This window comes from Eurosta solidaginis, chromosome 5 (genome assembly GCF_040869045.1).
Source record: "Eurosta solidaginis isolate ZX-2024a chromosome 5, ASM4086904v1, whole genome shotgun sequence".
Classification (NCBI taxonomy): domain Eukaryota; kingdom Metazoa; phylum Arthropoda; class Insecta; order Diptera; family Tephritidae; genus Eurosta; species Eurosta solidaginis.
This window is the reverse complement of record NC_090323.1, coordinates 221,234,076-221,253,400: the sequence shown is the minus strand read 5'-3', so window position 1 is coordinate 221,253,400 and position 19,325 is coordinate 221,234,076.

Here is a 19,325-nt window from a genome sequence, read left to right as displayed (position 1 = left end):
AAGTTGCAAACTCATTCCAAGAGATATGTGTCTACGATAATGGAACATATGTTTCAAGTTTTTTAGGTTTGGTTTAGGGCTCTGCACTTTTCTTAAATAATCCGAATAAATCACCTATAATCTTTTTTATTTAACTAACTTGGTTGCCGCTTTTTATACTCAGTTGAGCAGAGCTCACAGAGTATATTAAGTTTGATTGGATAACGGTTGGTTGTACATATATAAAGGAATCGAGATAGATATAGACTTCCATATATCAAAATAATCAGGATCGAAAAAAAATTTGATTGAGCCATGTCCGTCCGTCCGTTAACACGATAACTTGAGTAAATTTTGAGCTATCTTGATGAAATTTGGTATGTAAATTTCTGGGCACTCATCTCAGATCGCTATTTAAAATGAACGATATCGGACTATAACCACGCCCACTTTTTCGATATCGAAAATTTCGAAAAACCGAAAAAATGCGATAATTCATTGCCAAAGGCAACTAAAGTGATGAAACTTGGCAGATGGGTTGACGTTATGACGCAGAATAGAAAATTAGTAAGATTTTGGACAATGGGCGTGGCACCGCCCACTTTTACAAGAAGGTAATTTAAAAGTTTTGCAAGCTGTAATTTGGCAGTCGTTGAAGATATCATGATGAAATTTGGCAGGAACGCTGCTACTATTACTATATATGTGCTAAATAAAAATTAGCAAAATTGGATGAAGAACACGCCCACTTTTTAAAAAAAAAAATTTTTAAATTCAAATTTTAACAAAAAATTTAATATCTTTACTGTATATAAGTAAATTAAGTCAAAATTCAACTCCTGTAATGATATGATGCAACAAAATACAAAAATAAAAGAAAATTTCAAAATGGGAGTGGCTCCGCCCATTTTCATTTAGTTTGTCTAGAATACTTTTAATGCCATAAGTCGAACAAAAATTTACCAATCCTTCTCAAATTTGGTAGGTACATAGATTCTATGACGGTAACTGTTCTCTGTGAAAATGGCCGAAATCGGTGGAAGCCACGCCCAGTTTTTATACACAGTCCACCGTCTGTCCTTCCGCTCGGCTGTTAACACAATAACTTGAGCAAAAACCGATATATCTTTACTAAACTTAGCCCACCTACTTATCTGAACTCACTTTATCTCGGTATAAAAAATAGCCGAAATCCGACCATAACCACGCCCACTTTATCGATATCGAAAATTACGAAAAATGAAAAAAATGCCATAACTCTATACCAAATACGAAAAAAGGGATGAAACATGGTAACTGGATTGGTTTATTGACGCAAAATATAACTTTGGAAAAAATTTTGTAAAATGGGTGTGACACCTACCATATTAAGTAGAAGAAAATGAAAAAGTTCTACAAGGCAAAAACAACAGCCCTTGGAATCTTGGCAGGAATACTGTTAGTGGTATTGCATATATAAATAAATTAGCAGTACCCGACAGATGATTTTCTGGATCACCTGGTCCACATTTTGGTCGATATCGCGAGAACACCTTCACATATACATCTAAGGGCCACTCGCTTTTAAAACCCTCATTAATACCTTTAATTTGGTATCCATATCGTACAAACACATTCTAGAATCACCCCTGGCCCACCCTAATGGCGATATCTCGAAAAGGCGTCCACCTATAGACCTAATGCCCACTCCCTATTAAAATGCTCAGTAACACCTTTCGTTTGATACCCATATCGTACAAACATTCTAGAGTCACCTCTGGCCCACCCTAATGGCGATATCTCGAAAAGGCGTCCACCTATAGACCTAATGCCCACTCCCTCTTAAAATGCTCAGTCACACCTTTCGTTTGATACCCATATCGTACAAACATTCTAGAGTCACCCTTGGTCCACCTTTATGGCGATATCTCGAAAAGGCGTACACCTATAGACCTAATGCCCACTCCCTCTTAAAATGCTCAGTAAGACCTTTCGTTTGATACCCATATCGTACAAACATTCTAGAGTCACCCTTGGTCCACCTTTATGGCGATATCTCGAAAAGGCGTCCACCTATAGACCTAATGCCCACTCCCTCTTAAAATGCTCAGTAACACCTTTCGTTTGATACCCATATCGTACAAACATTCTAGAGTCACCCTTGGTCCACCTTTATGGCGATATCTCGAAAAGGCGTCCACCTATAGACCTAATGCCCACTCCCTCTTAAAATGCTCAGTAAAACCTTTCGTTTGATACCCATATCGTACAAACATTCTAGAGTCACCCTTGGTCCACCTTTATGGCGATATCTCGAAAAGGCGTCCACATATAGAACTAAGGATTACTCCTTTTTAAAATACTCATTACCACCTTTCATTTGATACCCATATCGTACAAACACATTCTAGAGTCACCCCTGGCCCACCCTAATGGCGATATCTCGAAAAGGCGTCCACCTATAGACCTAATGCCCACTCCCTCTTAAAATGCTCAGTAACACCTTTCGTTTGATACCCATATCGCACAAACATTATAGAGTCACCCCTGGCCCACACTAATGGCGATATCTCGAAAAGACGTCCACCTATAGACCTAATGCCCACTCCCTCTTAAAATGCTCAGTAACACCTTTCGTTTGATACCCATATCGTACAAACACATTCTAGAGTCACCCCTGGCCCACCCTAATGACGATATCTCGAAAAGGCGTCCACTTATAGACCTAATGCCCACTCCCTCTTAAAATGCTCAGTAACACCTTTCGTTTGATACCCATATCGTACAAACATTCTAGAGTCACCCTTGGTCCACCTTTATGGCGATATATCGAAAAGGCGTCCACCTATAGAACTAAGGATTACTCCCTTTTAAGATACTCATTACCATCTTTCATTTGATACCCATATCATACAAACACATTCTAGAGTCACCCCTGGCCCACCCTAATGGCGACATTTCGAAATGGCGTCCACCTATAGACCTATTGCCCACTCCCTCTTAAAATGCTCAGTAACATCTTTCATTTGATACCCATATCGTACAAACAAATTCTAGAGTCAGCCCTGGTCCACCTTTATGGCGATATTCCTAAATGGCGTCCATCCATAGAACTATGGCCTACTCTCTCTTAAATACTCTTTAATACCTTCCATTTGATACACATGTCATACAACCACATTCCAAGGTTACCCTAGGTTCATTTTCCTACATGGTGATTTTCCTTATTTTGTCTCCATAGCTCTCAACTGAGTATGTAATGTTCGGTTACACCCGAACTTAGCCTTCCTTACTTGTTTATGTTAACTAAAATGGGCTACATAGATTTCAACGTGGCTAATCCAAACTGTACCCTAAAGCGACTAGAGGGGATAAATTATGCCCCATGTTAGACAAAAGAAGACAATTTAAGACCGGTCTCTTTAGGGATTAGTCGAAATATTTTTTGCGTGGTAGCAACATTTGATACAAAAGCAAAGTCCGTTTCCAAATTTGTAGCTTATGCTGAGAGACCCTCGATAGTTAAGCAAACAAAATGAGCTCAACAAAATGAGCTGGTATATAAGTTTGACACGGACCTCATAACTGTAAGTTCTTAAAATAGAAAAGACAGATCCACCAATAAGTATACCCAAATGATCAGGATGACGAGCTGAGTTGATTTTAGCTCCGTTTGTCCCTTTAGACGCCAAATAGTACCTATATTTTTGCGATATCTTGATGAAATTCTGTAAGCTAGTATATTCGAGGGTCAGATTAATCATTTGTCCGAACCGAGCGGATTGGGCTACTAATTATATATCTCCCATACAACCGATTGTTCAGATAAGAAGTTTCACGTAATTTCTTCCTAATTTAAAAGCTATAGGCTTGAGATTTCAGATCGAAAGATTTGAGATCTGCGGCACTACCAAAGACAAAATTGTCTTTAAATGTTTTTTTTCTTACAGGTTTTTGATCTTTTTTAATTATTTTTTAACTTTCGGAAGCCTCTCCAACACAGGGCTCTAAGTTTTGGGGGTGGCCATTTTAACTTATTTATATCCAGTCTAAAGAACATACGCGATATTTTGCATATTCACTTGTCAGTGTGCAAAATTGTGAATTCGTTAGCTATGAAGTGACATTTACTGCATAACATTTCACACTTGTTGGAATTTTATGTTGTTGTTATGCAATTTTTTGTTAAGCACACTTGTAATGCACATTTGACATGCATTTCTCAGTGGGGAAACCGAAGTGTCTAATTTGCCCAATGCACCCATGGGACCGTACTCACAAGCGAGACATGTCATTTTCCACTTCACTTAATTCTACGCATTCTCCTTCAGTCAGCGACTCATTCATTCGTTCAACTATTTAACAATCGTCAACATAACTTGACAAACTCTTGTCTTCATATATATATCTGATCATATGTACATCCATAACTACCTAGGGCCATAACAGTACTTCAGTGTTCCATATATTTGCTTTCAACCATCATTTAATATTTTCAAATTGAATAACTTGCACGCATTTTGAGAAAAATATATGTGCAGGTTTGTACCGAGCCAACGCGCAGTGTATTTTGTACAATATGGGTCTTGAATTTGAGTTTGGTCATATTGGCGGGTGGGAATGTTTATGATTTGACATTTAAATGCTCGTTTGACTTGTTGCAGTGGCAATTAATAACAACCACATATGCGTACATATAGAGGTAATTGATATATGTAGGCATTATTGTAATACATGCTTCAATTTAAAACATCAGGGCTTTTTGGTAAGCAATTGTCCACGAGCCCCACGAGTAAAAAGCTTCTAAATATCTCGAAGAGTTAAAACGAACAATAATGCAAAGAGTTACAGCACGATTTCAAACGGAATGTTGTAATGGTAGTTATGGAAACTTACACCACTAATAACTCAACTGCGATGTTTCTAGGAACAGAAAATAAATATTTGCTAATGGATTCTTAAAAAAAAAAAAAAAAAAGATTGCTCAGTTTTCACTGTGAGATATTGACAGCTATACAAGTACGGTTTTCTTCTGTTATTCTCTATTAACTTTAGTTTTAACAGCATTGCGTCATCTATGAGAAGACACTGAGAATGTCGGATTTTTGTTTATTGTCAATTATTGCTTTCAAGCCGATATGTTATATAGAGGTTAGGTTAGGTTGAACTGGCCGGTCCATGAGGAACCCACATAGACTGATTGAGTCCGTAGTATTACCAGAAGTTTGTTTTAACAACAAAACTGAAAAACCCTATCAAAAACCAGGACCTATGTTATAAAATAACTCCGTCCTCTTGACAAATACTAGAAGCTTCCTAGGATTTAAGCTACTTGCTGCTTTTAGATCTGACAGCTGTATCACTCCTAATAGCTGGAGTCTATCCTCGCAAGCGCACGTCAAGAGCACAGAACGTGCTCGATCGCTTCCTCCTTCAGCCCGCGCTTCTTACATCTGCTATCACTGACCAAGCCTAATTTAAAGGCATGTGACGCCAGAAGGCAGTGTCCAGTCAGAATACCCGTCATGAGTCTACAGTCCTCTCTTTGATAGAGGCAACTTTGTTAGTCTAATGTTGTAAGACCTGCACATAATCTTCGACACTTTACAGCCCCGCTCTTGAACCCACGCCTTTCCTGCTTGGTCGATCATGTGCACCTCTCCCATTCGCTTAATTTCGTCCAGTCTAATTGGGACGTCTACAGAGCAGGCTTCAAGGGATGCACCCTTTTTAGCTAATTCATCCGCTTTTTCATTCCCATCTATTCCCATATGCCCTGGGACCCAATATAGATGTATGCTTCTCCCTGTCCCGATTCTCTCCAGAGACTGCTTACACTCTAACACGCATTTACATGCTGTGGTATGCGAGATTATTGATTTAAGTTCTGCTTGACTGTTAATATAAAAGTTAACACGATTGCGGCTTGGGATATTTTCTGCCGGGATTTCTACTGCTTTGGTTAGGGCTACTATTTCCGCTTGGAAAACGCTACAGTAATCCGGCAGCCTGTATGATCTGTTTATATTATGTTATATAGGGGTTACACATGTAACATTTTATATTGACGTTTTATAGATATCTTTTAGATATGAAATCGAGACATTTCTGATAACAAAATCAATAAATTTTCGAAAATACACCGATAAAAAATTGGTAGCACCCCGATAATAAATCTTTCAGTTTCCGAAAATAATTGATATCCTTTTGATATTATATTGATAATTTTTCGTTAAGTACTAGTTTATCTTTTGTTAACAAATCGATAATATTTCGGTGACACTCCGGTAAAAAATTAGTAACATATCGATAATCTTTAGATAATAAATACAAACCGTTTCGTTAGCACACGTATAACCTTTCAATTAAAAATCGTTTAAATTTAATTCAATTTACTTTATATATATTATTTTATTCCATTATATTTTTTTAATTTTATTTTAATTAATTTTGTTCTTTTCTAATTTATTTCATTCCACTTTTTTTGATTTTATGTTGTTTAATATAATTTAACTTTTTTATTTAATTTAATTTTTGTTTATTATATTTTATTTTATCTTAATTCATTTTATTTCTTCTCATTTAATTTAATTTAATTTAGTTTAGTTTAATTTAATTTAATTTAATTTAATTTAATTTAATTCAATTTAAATTAATTTTAATTTATTTTTTTCTCCTCACTTTATTTTATTTTATTTTACTTTATTTTATCTTATTTTTATATTCAGCGTGCTTTGCACACAGAGTATATTAACTTTGATTGGATAACGGTTGGTTGTACAGGTATAAAGGAATCGAGATAGACTTCCATATATCAAAATCATAAGTATCGAAAAAAAATTTGATTGAGCCATGTCCGTCCGTCCGTCCGTCTGTCCGTCTGTCCCTTAACACCATAACTTGAGTAAATATTGAGATATCTTCACCAAGTACACGAGCTTATCTTGACCCAGAATACATCGGTATTGAAAATGAGCGAAATCGGATGATAACCACGCCTACTTTTTATATATATAACATTTAGGAAAACACAAAAAACCTGATTTTTTAATAGATAATACACCTATAATGTTGAAATTTGGCGTGTGGACTGATATTGCGACTCTTGATAAAAATTTGAAAACATCTTTTGAAATGGGCGCCCACTTGTGATCAAATCAATTTTACAAATATTATTAATCATAAATCAAAAATAGTTAAACCTAAAATTCGGCAGAGAGGTTGCCTTTACTATAAGGAATACTTTGAAAAACAAATTTACGAAATCGGTTAAGGATCACGCCCACTTGTATATAAAAGTTTTTTAAAAGGGTCGTGGACGAACAAAATAAGCTATATCTTTGCAAAAAAGAGCTTTATATCAATGATATTTCATCTCCCAAGTGTATTTATAACAACAAATAGGAAAAAATACCAAATTTAAAAAAATGGGCGTGGCAGCGCCCCTTTTATGACTAAGCAATTTTCTATGTTTCGGGAGCCATAACTCGAAGAAAAATTAACGGATCGTAAAAAAATTGGATACAAAAATTTTCCCTATAGCAAGAAATATTTCTACAAAAAATGGACGACCACGGCAACTTAGATATAAAACAAATTTAAAAGGGTCGTTGACTAGAATAATAGGCTATATCTTAGCAAAAAATAGTTTTGAATCAATGATATTTCACTTATCAAATTTTATTTTAAGAGGAAATTGGGAGACATTTTTTTTTTTTAAACGGGCGGTGCCACGTGTTATGTAGAAAAGTAATTTATCTGAAATTAAATGTACAATTGAAGCTCACGCTGAGTATATAATGTTCGATTACACCCGAATTTAGACACCTTTACTTGATTTTATTTTATTTTATTTATTTAAAATTTTTAACTTTGTGGGTTTGCATTAAATATCGGTTAAAAAGGACAATATACTTAGTGCTATTTAATTCTATTAAATTTGTATAAATCATCGTAGAATAGTGTATGCTTAAGCAGTTCCTAACTATAGAGCTTGTCGATAAAACAACAGCCCTCTGTATAGCTCGTCGCTTTTCGGTGAGTTGCAGTTTCTCAAGGCTACAGTTTAGTGATATTGGGATAGCTCTAGTTGAGGCTATTATTATATGTATTATCTCGACTCTGTGCAGCATTCACATCTCCTTAATTTCGTGTGCCAGACTTTGATATTTTCTGAGCTTCTCCGCATACACTCCTGTAGATTGTATGTATTTGGAACACCTATGTCTAAGGTCTAGTCGTTTCACGATCATGTGTTCTAGAATAGCTTCACCTCATGCTTCTGTACCTAGCTATATACATGTATATTTGTAGTTTATGCCATATGCGTGTTTATGTGTGAGTAACTGCTTCTTTCTTACTACATATGTGTATGTGAGATATTCTTCGTCGCCTTTTATGTACGTAAGTGTTGCTTGCCTTAATGTGTGCATGTACATAAGGGTGGCTGCTTGCTATTTTTATTGTTGTGATTATTTACTAACAGCACAGTGATGCTAATATTTGCCACAATATATTTTTTTTTCGCTTTCGTATTTCATATAAATAAACCCAATAATGTACAAAGGTATAAACAAACAATTTTATACTAAAAATTGAATACTGAAACACGGGCTTTGTTTTAGCCCTGCTTAACATCATTTGGCCCTCAGAGCAAAGATGTTTACACTTCAGAAAACCATTTTTTGGTGGCTTTTGTTGGGATGTGAAGTATTGCTGGTGAGACTTATGTTTTATAAATACATATAACAATTAATAATTGCTTATCTGACTGAGATGACTAGTAGTTAGTTGACAAGTAATACATAAATAACCACCTGTGATTATTTTCGACCACTATCCTGCAAAATTAGTTAAATTTTTCCCAAGAGAGCAAGCAGGTGATAGGTAATATTGCGGGTAAAGGAGAGGCATTCACCAAGTAAAACTCGATTATGATGTGGAACCTGAAGTGCTTACCAGTTGCTAATTAAAGTAACTACAACGTGAATTTTCCGTAGAATGCGTAAAGTTATGAAAAGAAAAAGGTTTTAAAAAAATTCCAAATTTAAGTGACTTTTGTTAGTTAAGTAAAGTTAAGGTTTTCAACAGACTTGATGTGTCAATAAACATGAATATTCGTTAATATCGTAAAACTTCAAACAAGTGAATTTCGATGAAGTTCATTGACAAAAAGTTGGATAAGCCACCAGTTGACTATATTTTCATTCAAATCAGGGCTTATGCAAATACGAAAGCCGATTTCATATGAACACACAAAATATACCTAAGAATTTACATACGTGCACATTGTATATAAATACATAATAATAAAATAATTTACTATGTGAAAATTTACAATCACGTGTGCTACAAAAGTGAAAGTTTTTAAGTATTTTTCAAGATTTCATTTTACGATTAGAACCGCCACTATAAAATCAAAAGCTGATTAAATCGTAAATTGTGTGGTTTCAAGGTTGGTATTGAGTATTTGCGTATAGTGGTGAAAGTGTTTACGCGCTCATTCTAGTCTTCAACATTTTTGCACCTTTCTAAAAATCCATAAGGTACTCAAATGTGAATGTACTTTTTACTATATCCTACATTTTTGTATGTATTTGGTAAGGAAACGGAAAAGTTTAAATAGCTTTCCATGCTTTGTAGGGCGGGTAATAACAAGTAATATTTTTCTTCTATTTTGGAAAATTTTTCGTTCCATAATTGAGCTTTGTCCCTCCCTGCACGTGGGTTTTATCAAAGTCTAGGGAAGCACTCAGACACTTCCTTTAAATGAATATATGTTGAATTTATGGTGTTATATGAGTCAGACACGCACACACAAACACTTGCAGGAAATTGGTAACTTGTCAGACCCCTAAGGATATGAGTAGTAGAAGCCAAAGTCATTGGAACAAGGAAAGAGGTGAATCGGGAGGTTAACGACAATGTCAGTGTTCGATTTTGAAGCTGTAGATGGAGTCGATGAACGGTGGAGCAGCCAACGAAATACAATAGATTAAATGGGCTAAAGTTAAATCGATTGAAGAATACCTTAAATTATCGGTGAATTGGATAGAGAAGAATCTGTGATTATGACAAAATCAACTAGTGAAATGGCTGCAGTTAGGTGATGGTGAACATTCTTATCATGTGTAATAAATAACTCTTAGCTTGTGAGTTGTTAATGATGGAGCCCAGATGGTCGGCTGGAGAATGGTGGTATGATAAGTAGGGAAGCGTTGTCAAAGTGAGAAAGGCTTTGAAGAGATTCACAAGGGATAATTCATGATTTACGACTTCCAGTCAACCAAAACACCTGTGTCCGTTACTAATCGTGATTTTAATCGAGTTTATTATTAGCCGCTTACTGCTGCAGTGGAGTTGGTGGGGTGGATTCTCATCCAGAGTTTCACATCTGTTGAAGATAAAACACACTTTCTGCAGGGCAAAATCAACTGGATTTTTGACTTGTATGTCCCTATAAAAACTCAGTAGTCTACCGGTGCAGTAGGACTTGGTTTAATGTTAACATTAAACATTTAATCAATGTGCTTAATAAAGCATACCCTCGGTGGAAAAGGTACCGTACTGCAGATACGTATAACCAATTTGAATCGGCTCGAATGACTGCTGAAGTCAAACGCTATTGGCTATGGTGGAACTAGTGTGAAGTTTCTCAAAATTATATTGCCAAAGATTCTGTCACATGTGACTCATCTAGTTAACTCCGAACTAACGACCTGTGTATTCCCCAGGTGCTGGAAAGTTGCTAAAATCATTCATGTACAAAAGAAAAATAGGGAGTACAGGCCCATTGCTATCTTACCATTTTTGTCCAAAGTTGTTGAGCGTATCCTTCATAACCAAATAATATCGTATGTGCATGATAACAGACTTCTAACAACAGATCATCAATCCGGTTTCAGACCGAAGCGAAGTCGCACTTCTCTCTGTTGGATGTTATAGAAAGCATTAGAATGGAAATTGATGGAAAATATCTTGATTTTCTAACTCTACTCGATCATTCGAAGGCGTTTTCCTCAGTTGATTATGAGCTTCTATGTCGCAAGCTACAAAATCTTTTTAATTTCCCTTCTCATGGCACTGCTTTGGTTAGGTCCTACCGCGTGTAGAGATCTCAGGCTGTGTATGTTCGTGGCAATAGGTCTAATTTTGTACCTGTACTCAGGGGTGTTCCGCAAGGTTTAATCCTGGGCCCTTTATTGTTTGTATTGTATGTTAATGACTTACCCAATGCGTTAAGATATTGTAATGTTCATATTTATGCTGATGATTTTCAACTATATGTGTGCTATCCTCTTGATCGTGTTGGCATGTGTATTAATGATATTAACTCTGAATTGACGAATGTAAGTGCATGGGCATCTGCGAATGGTTTATCAATTAATCCTGCCAAATCTGAATGTATTGTCATTCGCAGAAAGGCCTTCGATAGACAAAACTTAGACAAGGTAATGCTAGCCGTTGCAGTTATTGAATATGTTGACTCAGCGAAAAACCTTGGTTTTGTATTTAATCAAACTCTGACATGGAATAATCATATCATTAGTACAGTAGGTAAGGTGTATGGAATGATTCGTAAACTATGGCTAACACAGTATTTCACTCCTTTACACATTAGACTTCTTCTTGCAAAAGCATACTTAATACCTACGCTACTGTATGGCAGCGAGATTTTTGCTAATTGTGACTCTGTATGTAAAACCAAGCTTAATGTTGTTTATAAAAATATTGCCAGATACATATTTAGGCTAAAACGACTTGGCCATGTGTCTGCGTTTGCCGTAAAGTTGCTAAATATTTCTTTTGAAAATTTGTTAAAATTCAGAACAGTGTTGTTCATACATAAGATTATTCATACGCAGAAACCAAACTATTTATACCAGAGGCTTCAGTTTCTTCAATCGTCAAGGTCGGCACTGCTTATTTACACTAGACACAAAACTCCGACATCTGAACGTAAATATTTTATCAACGCGGTACGTCTTTGAAACTCACTTCCAGCTAGTTTAAGGTTTATTACTAATACACTGCAATTTAGAAATAAATTGTTAAATTTTTGCAATGATTGTTAACCACTACAACTCCTTTTTTATACCTTCTATATTATTGAATGTGAACTTTTACATATTATATTTTATTTTTTTCAAAATATTTGTACCTCATTTTTTTTCTCCTCTTTGTGTTCCTATTATGTATCGCTATTTCTCATTTTCTTACTTCTCCCATATTTTGTGTTAAGTATTTGTAATTGTCAGAATATCTTATTGTATCACACTTGACTGGCACTTTTAAATAATCTTTTCAAAATTGTTGTGTCAGGATGAATATATATGTTAATAAATAGTAAATAATAATCGAAACAGCTCTCGTTCCAATGTCACCTTCTTTAAATGTTTCTCAAATTATTTAGTAAGTTGTCAGTAAATGCAGAACGGCAGAATTAGTTAAAGATTTACTGACTTATTTTGTTTTGTTGATTTTCCGACAGGGTGGATAAATGATGTATAATGGAACGATTTTCCGTCATTTCTTGTCAAGTTTGGTTTCGGAACAAACCGATTTTGGCGTTGTACCATCATCAGTGTCGATTTTCGTTCTGATCTGTTGTTGTCGTTTGTCTTGTATTTTAGTTCGTAGGTAGGTACTGGAGGTATTGTCTAAATTGATATGCTTGTGTATATTTATGTGTATGTGCTGTGTGTGCATTCAGAACCGGGGGTGGTTTTTACTGATCGGTTTGTGTGGCTGACTGAGGAAGGGTAAAGTCAGCAATTCTATTCGTTTGACCTTCTTTGTGGGTTTGTTGCTTCGGTGGGTTTATTGTTTTGTGTTTATTTGTTGTTGTATGTGCAATGCTATATATTACTTCAAACTCTCTCTTATATGCTTATTGTGTAAGAGGTGTTCTCTCAAGTCTATGTACCAAATGCCTTAATGCATTTTTATGCTGTTGGGGGTGATTTGAATTATTATGTATTATTGTATCGGTGCCCGTTGGCTTTCTATATATGTCGTAGTTAAATCTTTTGGCAACTTTATCAATATTTATCGTGAGGTCTAGATAGTTGATTCCTCCTTCTTTTTCAGTTTCAGTTGCGAAATTTTTTTTCCCGTGCTGCTTGTTGAGGTACTCCAGTACAAGTTCTTCGTTATTAGTAGTTAAATCGCATGTTATGTCATCCACGTATCTAACATAAATTGACATGCCTAATTTGGACTTCAGCTCCTTTATGTACTTTTCTTAAAGATTTTGCATAAACACTTCCATAAGAATGGCTGATGTGGGGCTTCCCATTCCAAGACCGTTTGTTTGTCTATATATTTAATTGCTGAATTGAAAATAGTTTTGGCGTAAAGTGGCATTATTTTCACTTTGTTTTTTATATAATGAACTATTGTTGAACTAACTATAGCTTTTAGGCTTTAGTTTATTTTAAAGTCGCTCTGAAAACCGGGCATCAGAAATATACATGATGCATACGACTAACAAAAATTTAAATTTGAAAAAATGAATGTCGTACAAAATGTTAATTTATCATTCGGACTCTGGATTAATGTGATTTTGTGATATTACTTTGTGCGCTAAAAAATTCATTTGTAATATGACACATAAAAGAAAAATTTTAATAAAAACCGAAAACAGTTTGCGAATAATGTACAAAAAGAGAAATTTATGCAAACTAATGTTTGATGTAAACGCTCTTGTAACCTTATCTGACACATTTGCCATTAAATCAACAGACAAACTGATTGTCATTGGTATCGTTACGCGTGTCTGACAATATATGCGGTATATTTTATATGTAATATTATTTATGTTGATGTGCTATAAATAGGGTGTTCCAATAGGCATTTAAATGCAATAAAGCATGATCAAGGAAGCTGTGACACAATTGGTTTGTAATTTTTTTTGCTAAAGTATTTTGTTATGTAATAAGATTATTATTATAAATAATGAAATTATGACAAAAAAATTGTACAATAAGGGAGTTCTGGATATGTGAATTTTTGTATAGTAATTATTTGCCAAAAATCGTGAGCAACGTTTTTTTTGATTATGCAATACTTGTTACATAGACATATAATTGAAAACTTTCTAGATTGACAATAAATAATATAATACATACAAATTCCAACTTAATTTATGAATACAGTGCCAAAAACTAGCATCAAACAACAAATAAATGTAAGATGAGTATCACCTCTTGGTCTCTATGTGGACGCTGTATAAAGTAAAATGTCTCTGTAGACTTCTCGTCAGCCCCTCATCAATTGAGTAGCAATTAGTTAATCTAGACAGAAGAGTTGATGTCACTCCAGAAAAAAGAGAAGGGTGCTGTGCCCGGTGATGCTCCAACGAAAAGCAAAACAAGGATTAGTTTTGGGGACCGCCCGTAGAAGGTGGAGCTATCGTTGGGTGCGCAACCATCCTTTTGATTCCAAAGTGGAAGAAACGCCTCAAACACTTATGTCTCGTTGGTCCAACCTTATTGAAGAATAAGAAAACAGCTGAGTGATGCCCTCAGCGGGTGCAAGGGATTCGACAATTTGTTTCTGAGACAGTCGGACTAGTAACAGAAAGTGCTAGTAGCAGAACTTCCCGAGCTCATCCGCAACGCTCGCCTAAAGCTTCGGGAAGTATTCTTGCAAGTACAAAAAAAAACTACAACCGCTGCGTTATTGTGACCACCAGCGCGTAATTGCTTCCAGTCATTAACGTTGGTGGCGGCGCGCTCGCTCGGGTATTTGTGAAAAAAAAAAAATTATAAATTGAAAAATATGGAAAATTCTAAACATGTGTTGTCGTTTAAAGCCATAGAATGAAGATTGTATTCACGGTTGGCTTTTAAAATTTCAAATTTACTCACCATATACGTTGTTCGCAATCTACTCAATAAACACACTTTACAAGGTTGCATTTGCATTTTGAAACAATTTATTACGTATTTTTTTTAAATTGGCAATTTATTATTACAATTTGTTATATGATATATTGCCCAAATGGTGCAAATTGACAATTTGGTGTGTGTTTGTACATAGTATTATTTACAAGGCGAGAGATAATTTGCTGATACGGAGCAAAACGGTCCTGACCATGACGCAACTACTACCTGTGGTTAACGTTGGCGGCTTCTCTTAGTAAATCCGCCATTCAATTTGTTTCTTTTCGAAATAACTTTTTTATTCAAAGTAAAGAGTGTAGTAAAAACCATCACTTTTATGCTCAAGTTCGGCCAAATCTTGGCTTTTCTAGCGTTCAACTTTGTAACAATTTTAATAAACCAAGTTGCAATAAACCAGACAAGTGAAGTCAGTATTACAAAAGAGAGTGTTGCTTCTCGTGACTCATCTGCAACATTGATTTTTTTCAGTATCATAGAAATGTGAAGTAGCGTGCAGGATGATAACGCTCAAATCAGGCCCAAATATCCAGGTTTTGCAAGAAAAAGCCTCCACATAGAGGACTTAAATGTATGGCCGTCCTCCAACAAGTATTGTAAAATATATGGTGTATTCCATCCCATTTCGACCAATTTCGAACCCGACCCCTTTAGAATTGGCTGAAAGTTGTTCTTCCTTTACTAGCTTACGAAAGAAGTTTTTCAGAATTTTTTCAAATTTTTTCATCCAACTCAAAAAAAGTTATGAATTTAAAAAAAAAACACCGTTTTTGTTTTCAAAATGCTATTACTTTTTCAAAAATTGACCGTTTGGGATCTTTTTTTTTTAATTTGTTTTTAAATGTACTTTTCGGAAAAAATACAAAAAAATTTTTAAAGTTTTTTTTTGTAATTTTTCAGTTTTTCGAGATTTTTCGAATTTCTCATAAAAAACTTCAATCAATACTACAATCATCACCACTAATCCCGCAGTGGGCCGATTATTTGTTTTTTTTTTTTATTTAACTAAAAAAAAAAAAGAAAACTTTAAAAATATTTTTGTATTTTTTCCGAAAAGTATATTTAAAAACAAATTTAAAAAAAAAAAAGATCCCAAACGGTCATTTTTTGAAAAAGTTATAGCATCTTGAAAACAAAAACGGTGTTTTTTTTTTTAAATTCATAACTTTTTTTGAGTTGGATGAAAAAATTTGAAAAAATTCTGAAAAACGTCTTTCGTAAGCTAGAAAAAGAAGAAAAAGTTTCAGCCAATTCTAAAGGGGTCGGGTTCAAAATTGGTCGAAATGGGATGGAATACCCCATATATTTTCCGTATTTAAATTTCGTAGAGCATACAGCAACAGCGGAAGGCGGTTCAAATCATATTGAACAAAATAAGTCGTCCTTGTAGTGCTTGATCTACCGAAAGTCTTCGATGCACGCGCATAAGGGAAACAGTTCCACTCGAGGGTGCAGAGTTGGGCAAAAATAGCGAAGCCAGGGCGTACCATACGAGAGGTTTTACTGGATAGTATCCTATTTTTTAGCACAAAGTGGCGGGATCTTCATTTCATATGCCGAATCCGAGCTGACGTATTTTTGCTTTATGGCTTTTGCTGGCAAAAAACACTCGGCCAGTTTCAAAAAGATTGCAGAGAAACGGTTCCTTCTGGAAAAACTGGTTTCTAAAGCATTTTGATTATAGTTTTCCTAAGCTAGGACTTTTGGAATGGAGCAGCATACTTTCTCTATTATGAAACTGAAACGAAAAATTAATTTATTACAAAATATTAGTTTTACTAGCTTGTTTATCTTGTTTTTACTCCACACCCTAGTAAACTCATATGCAACTAAAAATATCATATCTGTACATATAAACAAGAAAATCGACCTGCGGCTGCAAGGCCCATTTTCACTTGATTTTTGTCGGCATTAAATGGGGTGAAGAAATAAGAAGAACATACGGGGTCAGGGTAGCCCCCAAAGGCACAGACAAAGATACTAGGCATGTAAGTCAAATACATATCTCAAACATACACACGCACATGCAAATATACTTCATTTTCAGTTAGCTGCACAGCAATTTGTGGTGATTGTTGCGTTAGCTTTTGGTTACATTAATTTTCGAATTCCTTTTTTTTCATGTTTTTATAAACATAACACCATGCGAGTGAACATAACCAACAAGAGCGTTAATGGGGGGAAAAGGCGAGCGGTATCTTTATATTCTGTCATGTGTGTGCCTCTGCAGTCAAGCGCTGCGGTGTAATTAGTGTGGCACGAGAATGAGGCGTGTTAAAATTTATGTGTACGAAATGCCAATTTTCTGTTTTATTTATTTTCATATTAAGTTAGTGAAGGAAATGCGTATGAAAAAGTTAGTACAAGACTATGCAGACGATGGCAACGAAGAGATACGGATAGGCAACTACGGAAACATGTATTTATGTTTCATATTCATGCTTACATGCATAGTGTTGTATTGCTCAACTAGAATATCACATCATACATGTGGCCAAAGGGAAATAAACCTTAATATACGATTAGCCATTGAGGAATGGATTTTGTTAATAAGACATGATTCCCTTGAGTAAATACATAGGCAGTGTATTTTAGTTTTTTGCTTTTTTGTGGCTTCTAATAAAATTTAATATTGTCATAGTTGACGTAGGTTATTTCATATTTCATTTCACATATAATATAAGTATATTAAGTCAAATGGTAACAACCTTACTAACTAGATTACAGGTTAACTTAGTATTAGTTTAACAATTTTAAAATGAGCTTTACTGAGATAAGTAATAAGACTCCAGGTGTACCTTAAACAGAGACCTTGGCATGGCAAAGTACAGATCAAGGCTTCTGGATAGGCGATTAAATTCTACAAGACCTCTTCAAAGAGGTGCGAAACTGAAATAATTCGAACGCACAACTTCAACGCGGAACGTACTGTGAAACCAGAGAGCTCTGTTAGGGACATTGAAAGTCTACTGCCTAAGTAGTTCTGAACAGTCAATGGCCCCGGATATTATGCCAAAAATAAACATAACGTTTTGAACAAAACACCTAACTTTAAGTGACAAGACATTGATAAGCATGCATTTGGCATTGTAGGATGGCAGGCGATTAACAAAGTGTAGAGGTTGAAGAGCAAATCGTATGAACTTGCGCTGAATTCTTTCAATTCTTAAAGAGTGTGAAGAGTATATCGGATTCCAGACAACTGAAGCATACTCTAGCTTTGAGCGCACTAAAGCATTTTATAGGATTTTCCTGGCATATCGATCCTTAAAATCCTTAGCATATCGTCGCAGGAAAGCTAAGTTGGTATAAGCCTTTGGTATGAGAAAGTTTATATTATTACCAAGTTAAAATAAAAGTTTAGTCAAAAATTACGCCAAGATCCCGAAACTAATTAGCTGACGCAAGAGTTACTTTAAAATCGAATACATGAAAGAGAACACATTCATAAACTTAGTATATGTTATGTGACAGCATTCACTGATATTGTGTCGCATAATATTTTGAAAGGCCCAAATATTAATAGCATTTAGATCTTCTTGCAGACGCAAGATTTCAGAAGTAGAGGAGATCTTCCGAAAGAGTTTTTAGTCGTCAGGAAATAATTTGAAGTGTTTTTGCATTAGCCAACATCATTTATAAACATTAAAAACAAAATAGGACCAATGATGCTACCTTGTGGTACACCCGAGGTTGCTGAGAATTCATACGACTTAGTTTTCTCGATTTAAACAAAAGAGATTATATTTTCCAAATAGGACTTCAGGCACGACAGAAAGCTTGAGTGAAAGTCCATATTTTCAAGTTTCCCCAAAAGTAATTTGAGCGTAACTGTGTCAAGAGCTTTAAAAAAATCCGTATATATGGTGCCAACTTGACATCCTTCCATAAACGCAGAGACACAAAACTGCGAAAAAACAGCCAGATTTGTGACAATCGATCGCCCCGCAATAAAACCATGCTGACATGGATAGACTATTCCATTGATAGCGAATGATAAATTGTTATACCCAGTTGAGCAGAGCTCACAGAGTATATTAAGTTTGATTTGATAACGGTTTGTTGTACATATATAAAGGAATCGAGATAGATATAGACTTCCATATATCAAAATAATCAGGATCGACAAAAAATTTGATTGAGCCATGTCCGTCCGTCCGTCCGTTAACACGATAACTTGAGTAAATTTTGAGGTATCTTAATGAAATTTGGTATGTAGGTTCCTGAGCACTCATCTCAGATCGCTATTTAAAATGAACGATATCGGATTATAACCACGCCCACTTTTTCGTTATCGAAAATTTCGAAAAACCGAAAAAGTGCGATAATTCATTACAAAAGACAGATCAAGCGACGAAACTTGGTAGATGAGTTGAACTTATGACGCAGAATAGAAAATTAGTAAAATTTTGGACATTGGGCGTGGCACGCCCACTTTTAAAAGAAGGTATTTTAAAATTTTGC